The sequence below is a fragment of the Euprymna scolopes genome, chromosome 1 (genome assembly GCF_053919585.1).
Source record: "Euprymna scolopes isolate OS-2025 chromosome 1, ASM5391958v1, whole genome shotgun sequence".
NCBI lineage: Eukaryota > Metazoa > Mollusca > Cephalopoda > Sepiida > Sepiolidae > Euprymna > Euprymna scolopes.
The window spans coordinates 69,801,866-69,812,917 of record NC_136482.1 but is presented as its reverse complement, the minus strand read 5'-3'; the positions used below and the strand labels follow the sequence as shown (position 1 = coordinate 69,812,917).

Genomic DNA, 11,052 nt, shown 5'->3' with positions numbered 1-11,052 from the left:
ATTACTTTTGGACGCCAGCACGCCAGATGTCAATCCGCCGTTTTTGTTCGCCAAAAAGTACGCCAAGATGTACACTAGTGCGTCAAATGTTATTCCGTCATAAAAAATCATGCAGAAAAAAATATTTTTACATTTTATCTAGCGAATAAACATAAATGTACATATGAAAATCCACGTTTATTTTTTTTAATCCAACAACAGAACTGAAGTGTATGTTTTGCTTCTAAACAAAATTAACTTTTTTGATAAATCTCTGTGTAGCGTACCGAGAAAATATTTTTCTATTAAATAAAAACGCATAAAATTTATTTTTACCAAAATCTTTTTTATTAGTCTAGCCAATAAACATAAAATTACGTATGAAGAACACGTTTGATATTTTTTAAAAATCTAGCTTTAGTCGAAAACAAAATAATTTTTTTTTATAAATTTCTGTATGGCGTACCGGGAAAATATTTTTTCGAATGAATTAAAATGAGTAACATTTATTTTACAAGAATCTCCATACCTTCCTCTAGGCAAGTAATATAAAATTCTATATGAAAACCACGTTTATTATTAAAAAAAAAGAAATCAAACTTATGAAACGATGCTGAAGTTGATGTTTTCGATTCTAAAACAAACTAACTTTTTGATGAATCCGTTTGTTAGTACGGGGTCGCCAATTAATAGGAAAGGCGAGAGATCAAACGATAGGTAGAAACCTTCTTCCTATAATAAAAATATACAAAGACAACAGTAAATAACAATTAACTCGGACACAAGGTGTATATGTATCAAAATAATAATTTTAATATTTAACGAAAGTAACTTTATGTCATATATATATATATATATATATATATGGAGAGAGAGAGGGGGGGGCTATTGATTACGTTTCTTCATTACTTGTGATCCTCTGTCGTCATGAAATTGAATTCAATTAAAAGCATTTTGCGTATTTTAAGCAGGATAGCTCATAATGTAAATGTGGCATTATGGTGATTTCTGAAATGAAAATGATAGACAATTTGTGAAAGAATTGAAAAGAAATGAGTAAAAATATGTCAAGTTGAAAGAAGATAAGCAGGATGACTACAGAAGTAATGGCTGGAAATAGTTCACGACTGTGACAATTGTTATTCCAAGCATATTTGACGAAGAAAATCGCTAATAAAATGTATCCCTTTCTAAGATGTGACATTAACTCTTCAAGCCTAATTTAATTTGTTTTTATTAGTTTTTATGGGTAGCAAAATGAATATTTTAGAGTCCACTTGCCTATTCAATGTTACAGATTTTAGAAAGCTTTTCGCACCTATTTGATAAACGGCCATACCGTGCTTATTAGAGACTTTAATATCAAAAGATTTAAATGCCTTGGACATTTTTCTGGCGCTACTTTACTTTGGTATTGTCTTATCACCACATCCTGTGAAATGTTTCATGTTTATTTATATTTTATTTGGTTTTGGCACAAGTGAAAAATATAGATAAAAATATTACAAGTTTACCAAAACCTTGGATAGAATATATAAAGAGCAAACGTTAAAGAAGTATTTTAACTTTAAAAAAACTTTTATTTACTTTTAAAATACACCCAGACACATGAGATTCTACTCTTCAGGCGAGTATGTGTGAATACATTGAAACATGATTTTAAAATTAAGAAAAGGAGTTCAGTTTTGCATATAAATATAATGTAAAATGAGCCCATTTCCAGGCAATTCTAACTTTTTAAGCAGTTCAGTAATTTTTATCACTAAGTCGAATCAGCAACGTCATAAAACCACATGTATTTTTTTTATTACATTTTCACCCCACATTGCCACTTTGATATAGGGGACTATTATCAGGGACAAAAGCTACAGGGGTACTATGTGGGGAGTTGAGCAGCAAGATGTCGGTTCACGTTACACTTGAACTACTGCATGTCAGTACAGTTGGGGAAGCAGGAACCCGGAAAGGGAATTCCAAAGTCTTGTGGTTCTGGGGAAGAAACTACTGGAGTAGAAGATTCTCTTTCATCTTGGGATCTCTACTGTGAAGGGGTGGGATTTAGCTGTTGTCAGGTTTGCCGCGGGTATTTACGTCGAGGTGGTACAAGTGCTTGCAGTTCGTCGGAGAATTCACTGTTAAAGTACTTGTAGAACAGGCAGAGGGATGCAACATTTTGTCAATAGGACAGAGTCTAAATCTTAAATGACAGTTCAGGACCTATCAGGTTGGCGACTCTCTTTTGAACCTTGTCTAGGAGCAGGAGACTAGTAGCAGATGCAGCCCAACAACAATACTCCATACATGGGGGAATGGTGGCCTTATAGAGGTATAGGATATTTTCGGGTGTTAGAAGCCGTCTAGCACGATAGAGAGAGCCTACCTTTTTCGCAGCTGTCCTGGCAATGCTCTCAATGTAATTGTTCCAACTCATGTTTCCTGTGAAGTTTCAAAGACGTACTTTAAGATCAAGAGTGTTTGGCCTTTGCTATTGGTGGTAGAGAAGGTTTCTTGTAATTATTGAAGGAAACAAGTTTAGTTTTGGCAGCATTGAATGTGACAATTCATTTTTGTCCCCATTCCACTACAGATTGGAGGTCATCTTCTAGTGTTTCTGCCATTTCTTTAGATATCTGTTCATTTGTTTTCCTGCCGTGTCTGTTATAGAGTGTGGTGTCATCAGCATATATACACATTGCTTTACTTTTTATATAACCACCCAGACTTAGGGTTAGTAATAGTGGCTTTTATGACTTTTAACAATCATATATTTTATACTGAAGTTTGAATTTGAACTATAATATCCCCAAGATTATAAACAAATAAAGTTGGTTATATAACCTTAAAACATTATCATATCAACAAGGTGTGATCATTTTGCATTGAAGTTATATACGAAAATTATTGTTTGGTGTTTTATTATATTTTTACTACCAAATTTTTCAAACTGTTTTCATGTAATCGCCTAAAAACCGAGAATCGTGTTTTTCATTTTAGGGTTATTACAATATAAGTTCGATTTTTTAAAATAATAAACGTGTTTTTCATACGTAATTTTATGTTTATTGGCTAGATAAATCTATGAAGATACTTGAAAAAATGAACTACCAATCGTCCATTATTTTCAAATGTTTATCAAACTTTCAAGTAGCATGTTGTACACTAACAACGAACTGATACAATCTGGCTTTGTTTGGAAATCAAAATAAATCTTTTGTGGCCTTACAATTTTCAATCAATTACAAGGAAAACATTTGAGAAAAATATACGTGGAAATTACCCGGAAATTTGTAAATTTACAAACATAATAATAATAAATAAATAAAACTTAAAAACAACTCTCTGATTAAATATTTAAAAGAATCAGACTCGTAATCTGGATTCGTATTGGAATCGTGAATTTAGAACGGAATCGTTAATTAAGTTACGTTGCGTGCAAGTTCCTTCTTCGTAGATTAGTAAACGGCTGAGTTTATCTTTTGCAAATTCCACGCATAGGTAATACATTTTTTTTTACAGAAATTCACCTGATAAGTATCGAAAATGGGAAAAATCAGATTCTAAAAATAATTATTCTCTCTTATTTATAAAAAAAAGATTACAGGGTAATAGTTTATGTTACAGCGGCCAAGGGAGATGATTCTGAGAAAATCAAGGGAAGTTAAATTCTCAGAAAATCATTTCTTCTTAAAGAAAAAAAAAACAGAACAACTAATTTAGAGACGTAGTTCAGTGGTAGAGTATTCCACTACCGACTAAATGGTTCCCTGTACCCCATTTTACATATTTTTTTCTTATTAATAGGTCCAATTTAGGATAAAAAGGCACCATTTAAAATATCTGAAAATTATATCCCCGTTTGCTTATATTAAACTACACATTAATCAGAGGTGACTTTTCCAAAGCATTCCTCCTCAAGCCCAAATATCAGCTGGCGTGATACTATAAACAAATATAGAGGGAATTCGATGAACGCCATTATCATTCTTACTTATTATTATTATTATTATTATTATTATTATTATTATTATTATGCAAATTAGTTCACCGGGCTAATTATTCCTCGTAATATATAATATTCAAGAGAGGATTGGTGCTATAATAATACTAACCCAATCTGCATAAATTAAAATAGCATTTTTAAGCGTATTATACGACCGTGCAAAGCCGGGCGTTCAGATACTATATATATATATATATATATATATATATATATATATATATATATATATATATATATATATATATCCATGCCATGACGAAGACAACATTAATTTCATGCAAAGAGCAATTAGTTTTCCATTATTCGGTCACCTTATAAAGACAACTAAGATATACATGATTGTATATCTAACATTCTAACATTTTTTATACAAGTTAATCAAAATATAATGCATGATTTTTAAATAAAAAATGCTTAAAGCCAATTCTTTTATTAGAAATTTAAATTCATAGTAGCTTACTTAATTAATGTCTACTGCTGATAGGAAATATTTTAATGTTCAATTGCGAGATCTCAATCGTATCATTTTTGCTTGATATTATTAAAAAACCTTGAATATGGGAAATATTTCTCAATTAATGTCTAAGAGCCATTTACCAATTCCATAAGCACTGGACACATCTGAATTTCATTCCCATTTCCATCCCCTTTTTTATAAAACTAATAGCAACTATATAGCTAGCATTCAGATTACTTACGCCTTGTTATTGTATTTCACAATTCATACCCATGTGGTTATAAGTTATGGAATTAATAGAGTACATACAAATGTATTAAGGTACTTAACTTTATAAAAATTGAAATATATTTTATCGTGAGTTATAAGTTTGTCTATATATACAACATTTAGCTTCAATATGTTTCATTTCCTCATATTTTCGTTATTAAAACTGGAATATAATTCCGATTTCTATCTCGAAGGCATCTTTTATTTTAAAGAATTTTTAGTTTCATTAACACGAAAGTTGAATTTTCTAATCAGAATTAATAAATAATCTTATTTTTATATGAAATAATTAGTTTTCCCAAAACAAAAGTATAATTAGGTTAATTCCTTTTCAAGTAATTCATCAAGCAGGTTTCCTTACATTTGCAAGAATATTGAAAGGAGTCGGAAATTAATTTCTAAATTACTTTCGGAAATGTATAGTTCTTTTAATTATCTTTGAATGTTCATGTAATTAATTAAAACATTCACTTGTGAAGAAAGCCATTTTTTAATCATGAGATTTGTTCTTTTCATAATCAAATTAATAAGGCTGCATTTTACGAAATTTGATTTAACTAGGGTTGTATGAGCACCTTGGATGGCAGACTACAACATGGCTGACATGATGCGAGATATTTTCCTCTTCATTAAAAGTTTTGAACTTCAAATTACATATATCAAATTCAACTAAAAAAGTACTAATAAATGATTAAACACTAAATTTAATTTTCATTATAGATAACCATTTTATACATTTTAAAACCAGTAAGCCCCGTCACTGACATTTGCAAATTAAAACCGTAATGAATACATGGCCCTCAGTTTGTAGTTCTTTTGAATGCTTCAAAGGATTTTAAAGGATATATCATGAACACTTCACTGAAAAAATTATGGTATTTTAAGATTTTAATCCATTTTTATGCGTATTCATTAGACACCAATTACGCAATATTTCTAAAACTTGTAATCCCCTTTAAAACCGCATAAGCTTAGACATTTCATAATAACTATTTTTAGAATTGAAAACAACTGAATGTGTCAAATTTAAATATGGAGTTTAGGCATAAAGGAGAGATAAAAATCTTCAAAAACTTGTCAGTTCGAAAGGTTCGTTGTTCATCGTCTGTAATTGGTAGTGAATTATAATTTAGAACCGCAAATTCGCAATGTCAGTTATCAGCAGTTGAACATACTCGCTTCATTTGTAAGAGTCTTTTTTTTTACTTTTGAAGGACAAAAGCCTATTGGTCTAACGAAACCACTGCTAATTTGTTTAAGGAGAGATGTTTATAACTTCCGTTTTCATGTATATATTTTAAAAACTTAAATGTAGTGGTTTTGAGAGTAGGAGTTCGTTCTAATGAAGAAGATACATCTACTATAATCTATATTATATTTCGCCAGTCCGTATATTAGTTCATTATACTTTTTCTTAGAAAAAGCTTGGCCGATCTGGCTGAAATATAACTAAATGCAGCGAACAAAGTATTAATCATATGCACAGTTACGCATTAATGCTTACTCAGATTAGTAACAACAATACGCCTCTATGAGTTTTGATAAAGCGCTTACTCTAAGTCAACTTTCTATAACCTTTGCCTGTTTTTAACATGGCAATTAGTCTTGTATTTCTTTATACGTATAAATTTTTATAAATCATTTTCTCAACCTCATCTAGTATGGATAGAATTTTGGTATCTATCTAGATGATACCAACATTTATATATCTAATACAACACCGATACAGTTGTTATTTTTAATGCCTGATTTGGTTTATTGTTATTACGCAACGGTACCAGAAAGTGTATATTACGTTGTACTCCCTACAAGAGAAGCACGGCACTAAATTAACCATATACATTATGTTACCGGGATATATATATATATATATATATATATATATATATATATATATATATATATATATATATATATATGTGTGTATGTGTCTGTGTGTGTGTGTAATGAAAGCGTGTATATAATGTATTTTTAATGTTCTATAATGTTCCCTGTAAATCTTTATATAAGTATACATATATACATTACGCATGTACATACCGTTTAAACATATAACATTTTATAAACAAACAGTTACCTACATAAACGGACGGTTATCTTTCTGGGGAATTACATCTTGCCAAACAGGAAAATATCACCTTCATTCATCTGGGTCTTGGTTGACAATCTGTAAACAGATGCAAAACAGATTCCTTCGAAAGAAACGATCCAGAGTATCCGGTTATCAGACAGTTTTAATTCGAAATAAATTTCCATTGGAAGATTGCACGGATGTTAGATTCTGCTTTTCCCTGCGTACCTTATGCCCTTATACCTTTTCTCTAACGCTCAATCTCTCTCCATATATCGCTTCGTCTGTCTAGATCTCTTTCCCACTGACCACTGACTAACTCTGTATACATTCAAACTAACTTTTTGTGCTTATGTCTTTCGACTACACAAGACTTAACCGGGTGACTAATCAATCACGTTTTCTCTTACCTAATTTTATTGTCTTTATCTCTAGGTTTGAAAACCTATTATTTATGTCCACCATATTTTTTCTTCTTATTGCTTTTAAGTTTGCATAAATATTTAAACTAAACATTTGTTTCTTTCAAAAGATAACTTTTCTACATGACAGCAAAATAATTTTAAGGTTCATTTTAACTTTTAATAATTATAGCCGATTTTCATAAAGTGACTTTCAGCAAGGTAAGCCGGTGTCACGCTGGCATAATCTTACACTGTATTATTTGTGTTCGTAACGGAGATTTAGTATCTGCCTTTCTTAAGTCGAAGTGACAGCAAAATCCAATGTACAATGCATTACATCATCATTTAGTTTTCATATTAGATTTTTATCTTCTTTGTGATCATATTAGAATCATCCAATGAATTATGTTTTTTTTTATATTTCGAGTGGTGTAGTAAAATAATTGTTCTGTTTCCCTGAAACAATTTCTTCTATTGGGTAGTGCATTATAAAAATAATTAACTATATTTCCATGTGTTACATGAAAGGCCTATCGCTTTCTCATGTAAGTAAGAAGGAAGACTAAATAAGTAAAAATGATATTAAGAAAGGGCTAGAATCGAACCCTGTAGGCAAGTGGACAATTAAAATCCTGGGAATTCAGTCCATTGGTAATAGAAATAACTAAATATAATTTATGTCGAAAAAAAAGCTATTGTCCATTCTTTTAAAATAACTGAATATTAAATATGTCAGTTAAAAGAATGGACAATGCGAGTTAAAAAAATATTGTTTAAAAATGTTAGATACTAAACAATTAGAATTGAGAATTCTTTGTTTGGAAAGACATAGTAAATCCATGTTAAAGTTAGTCACGTTGAAAACTACACGTCCGATGCCATAAACAAAGATTTCTCAATATATGACTCGAGGGTACGAAGTTAGGAAGTTGATTAGGATCAGATAATCAGAGCGGGTCACACATGTCGATAAAGTCAGGCGAAGAGAGAAGAGTAGACCATGTAGTCGAAATGGCTTGAATTTCTGACTTAATCAATCGGCCGACAGACGAATAAAGAAATCACCATTAATAATCTGTAACTGTTTGTCTCGTGTCATCAATCCCCACAATCGAAAGAGTTCATGTGTTTTGTATATTACTCTATAAACGAACTCTTGTATAACACCCTTACAACTAATGTGCCCCATTCATCATAATAATGAATCTCCTCTTCTCTATATGTGTTATCAAGAACAATCCCAGTCAGTTATGAATTAAACCCCTCAGAATTGTCATCATCGTTGTTGTCTCTGTTTACATCCCCGTTTGGAGACATATATGTCTCCAATATGATCCCCCTGCTACAAAACACATGTACTAGGTTTCCGCTGAGAAATAGTATACTATATCTTCCATTATCATGAAACTAATCTTCGTGGATTCGCCGTTCCAGTATATCATAGAGGAAAGTCAGAGGAAGTGGGTACACTAGATTGCCTGACAGATAAAATGGATATGAAAAATGACAGATACTACAGTACTTTCAATAATTGTTGAATAAAGTGCTGAAAATCGAAATTAGATGACCAAAATGCGAACTAATGGGAGTATCGACACAGTACAAAGTACGGTACTCACAAAACAAGTTGAAATATTAGAGAAAATGTTTAAGTTTGGAAAGCAACGCAAATGATAAAAAGCAACTTTAGGGAAGCCGTTATACAACTAAAGTATGCAAATAAAATACATTGAAGGAAAAGTATAAATATCAAAGATGACTAATGTTAAGATATGTAAACAAAATCCTATAATTTGCTCTCTGCAATGGAAACAGCTCAATGATTAGTTGAATTTCTAGTATGTAAGCGTAAATATATATATATATATATATATATATATATATATATATATATATATATATATATATATATATTTTACTATTTTTCATTTAGTCACATAAATAATTATAAGATATAATTTTATGCGTAAATTTTCAGTATTTATTCAACAATGCTCAATATATAGATATAGGTAAAGCTAGGGAATAAGTTATGAAAATATATATGGCAATTAAGCTACACAGAATATTCCGAGTTTCATCCTCGTGAGGATTCATCATAAGCCTGACGAATTTTTACGAAAATGCAACGCAGAATATTCTGTGTAGCTTAAATGCCATGCATATTTTCATGACTAACTAACTAAATATATATATATATATATATATATATATATGATTACTTAATTTAATCACAAATTAATATACAAAAGTATAAATTTATGCGTAAACTTTACATATTTACTGCAACAGTGCTCAATACGTAGGTAGAGCTAGTAGTAAGTTATAAAATATATATGGCAATTAAGCTACACAGAATATTCTGCGTTATATCCACGTTAGGATTCATAAGACTTTATATATATATATATATATATATATATATATATATATATATATTACTATTTCATTTAGACATATACATTAATAAAAGATTGCATAAATTAATGCGTGAATTTTCAGTATTTAATTCAACAGTGCTCAATACATTAGTAGAGCAAGGTAATAAGTTATGAAAATATATATGGCAATTAATTTACACAGAATATTCCGTGTTTCAGCCTCGTGAGAATTCGACGAGGATGAAACGCGGAATATTCTGTGTAGTTTCATTAAGTTTTCATAACTTACTATACATACATATATATATATATATATATATATATATATATATATATATATATATATATATATACAGAGAGAGAGCGGGGGATAGATGTGTGTGTGTTTGTATTTGTGCATACATAAACTGTGTGCATTTTATAAATAAAACATAAAATAAAATTATGAATGCAGTTTATATCTCTGGTGTACAAAATTTCACATATCAAAGACTTATCACTTGTATTAGCCGACTTACAACTGGAAAATTTATAACCTCAAAAATAGATTAAACTATATAACAGTAAAACAAATCTTAACTTAAATCCCGAAGTACTAAATATTATTTATTTTTCATGTGGTTGTTTCAGCGGAATTTAAACAAGACAGCTGTTAAATGTATGATTCTCCAGTGAAAATACTACTTCTAATAACAAATGTACACACTATATACATATAATATGAATATGTGTGTGGGAGTGTGTGTGAAGGAGAGAGAGCGAAAAATCGACAGTATACATGATAGGTACGCATATGTTCATTTTTGAAATGCAGAAAGCAAATAAATATTGCATTTTTATGTATATGTTGTATGAAAAAAGAACAATGTAAACATCGTACACATTAATTATATTTTTATTTAACAAAAAAAAAACTGATAAATCGTGCTATTAAATTTTTTTTGTGTGTGTCTATTCATCTAAATAGCTTTATGGAAATCTTAAATGAAACTGACTGAAAAAGTCTGCCTTAATTAAGTTATATAGTTATCAAATAAAGTCACGTATTGCCTATTCCCGTCAAAATTTTAAATAAAACTAATATCTTCTCCATGTAAATCAGCTATTCGTATCAGATATCATTTGTAGTAATGTATTTCTCAGTGTCAGTCAACACATTGTTCGATATGTGTTTGTACTTAAGTAGCAAGCGTCAAACCTTTGTTCTGCTTTTATATAATAGTGCTAGACTATAATATAATAGTACTAGACTATAATATAATAGTGCTACACTGTAATATTTTGTTCAGATTAAGAAAATAAATGATTTTTTAATTATTTATAGGCATACTAAACAACATCATTTTCTTATCATATTTTTTTATTTTCTTATCAGTTTGTCTATGCTGATGGTGGTTGTTCCTATAATTACTGGAATGATAGAGATCTTACCAAGATTTCAGTTTCGTTTCACGTTGTACGTAAGACCTTGGTACTTTGTTATATTTTCA

The 11,052-nt window shown here is 30.0% G+C and overlaps 1 long non-coding RNA gene across 1 annotated transcript in view; it reads right to left on the bottom strand.

The window, feature by feature from the left end:
* Nucleotides 1-859: 859 nt before the first annotated feature.
* The window catches only part of LOC145283524 (uncharacterized), a 177,533-nt gene continuing 167,340 nt past the window's right edge, over nt 860-11,052 (bottom strand). Inside the window, exon 3 of the long non-coding RNA XR_013868627.1 lies at nt 860-987. This is a non-coding gene — a long non-coding RNA (uncharacterized LOC145283524). The remainder of the gene's footprint in view (nt 988-11,052) is intronic.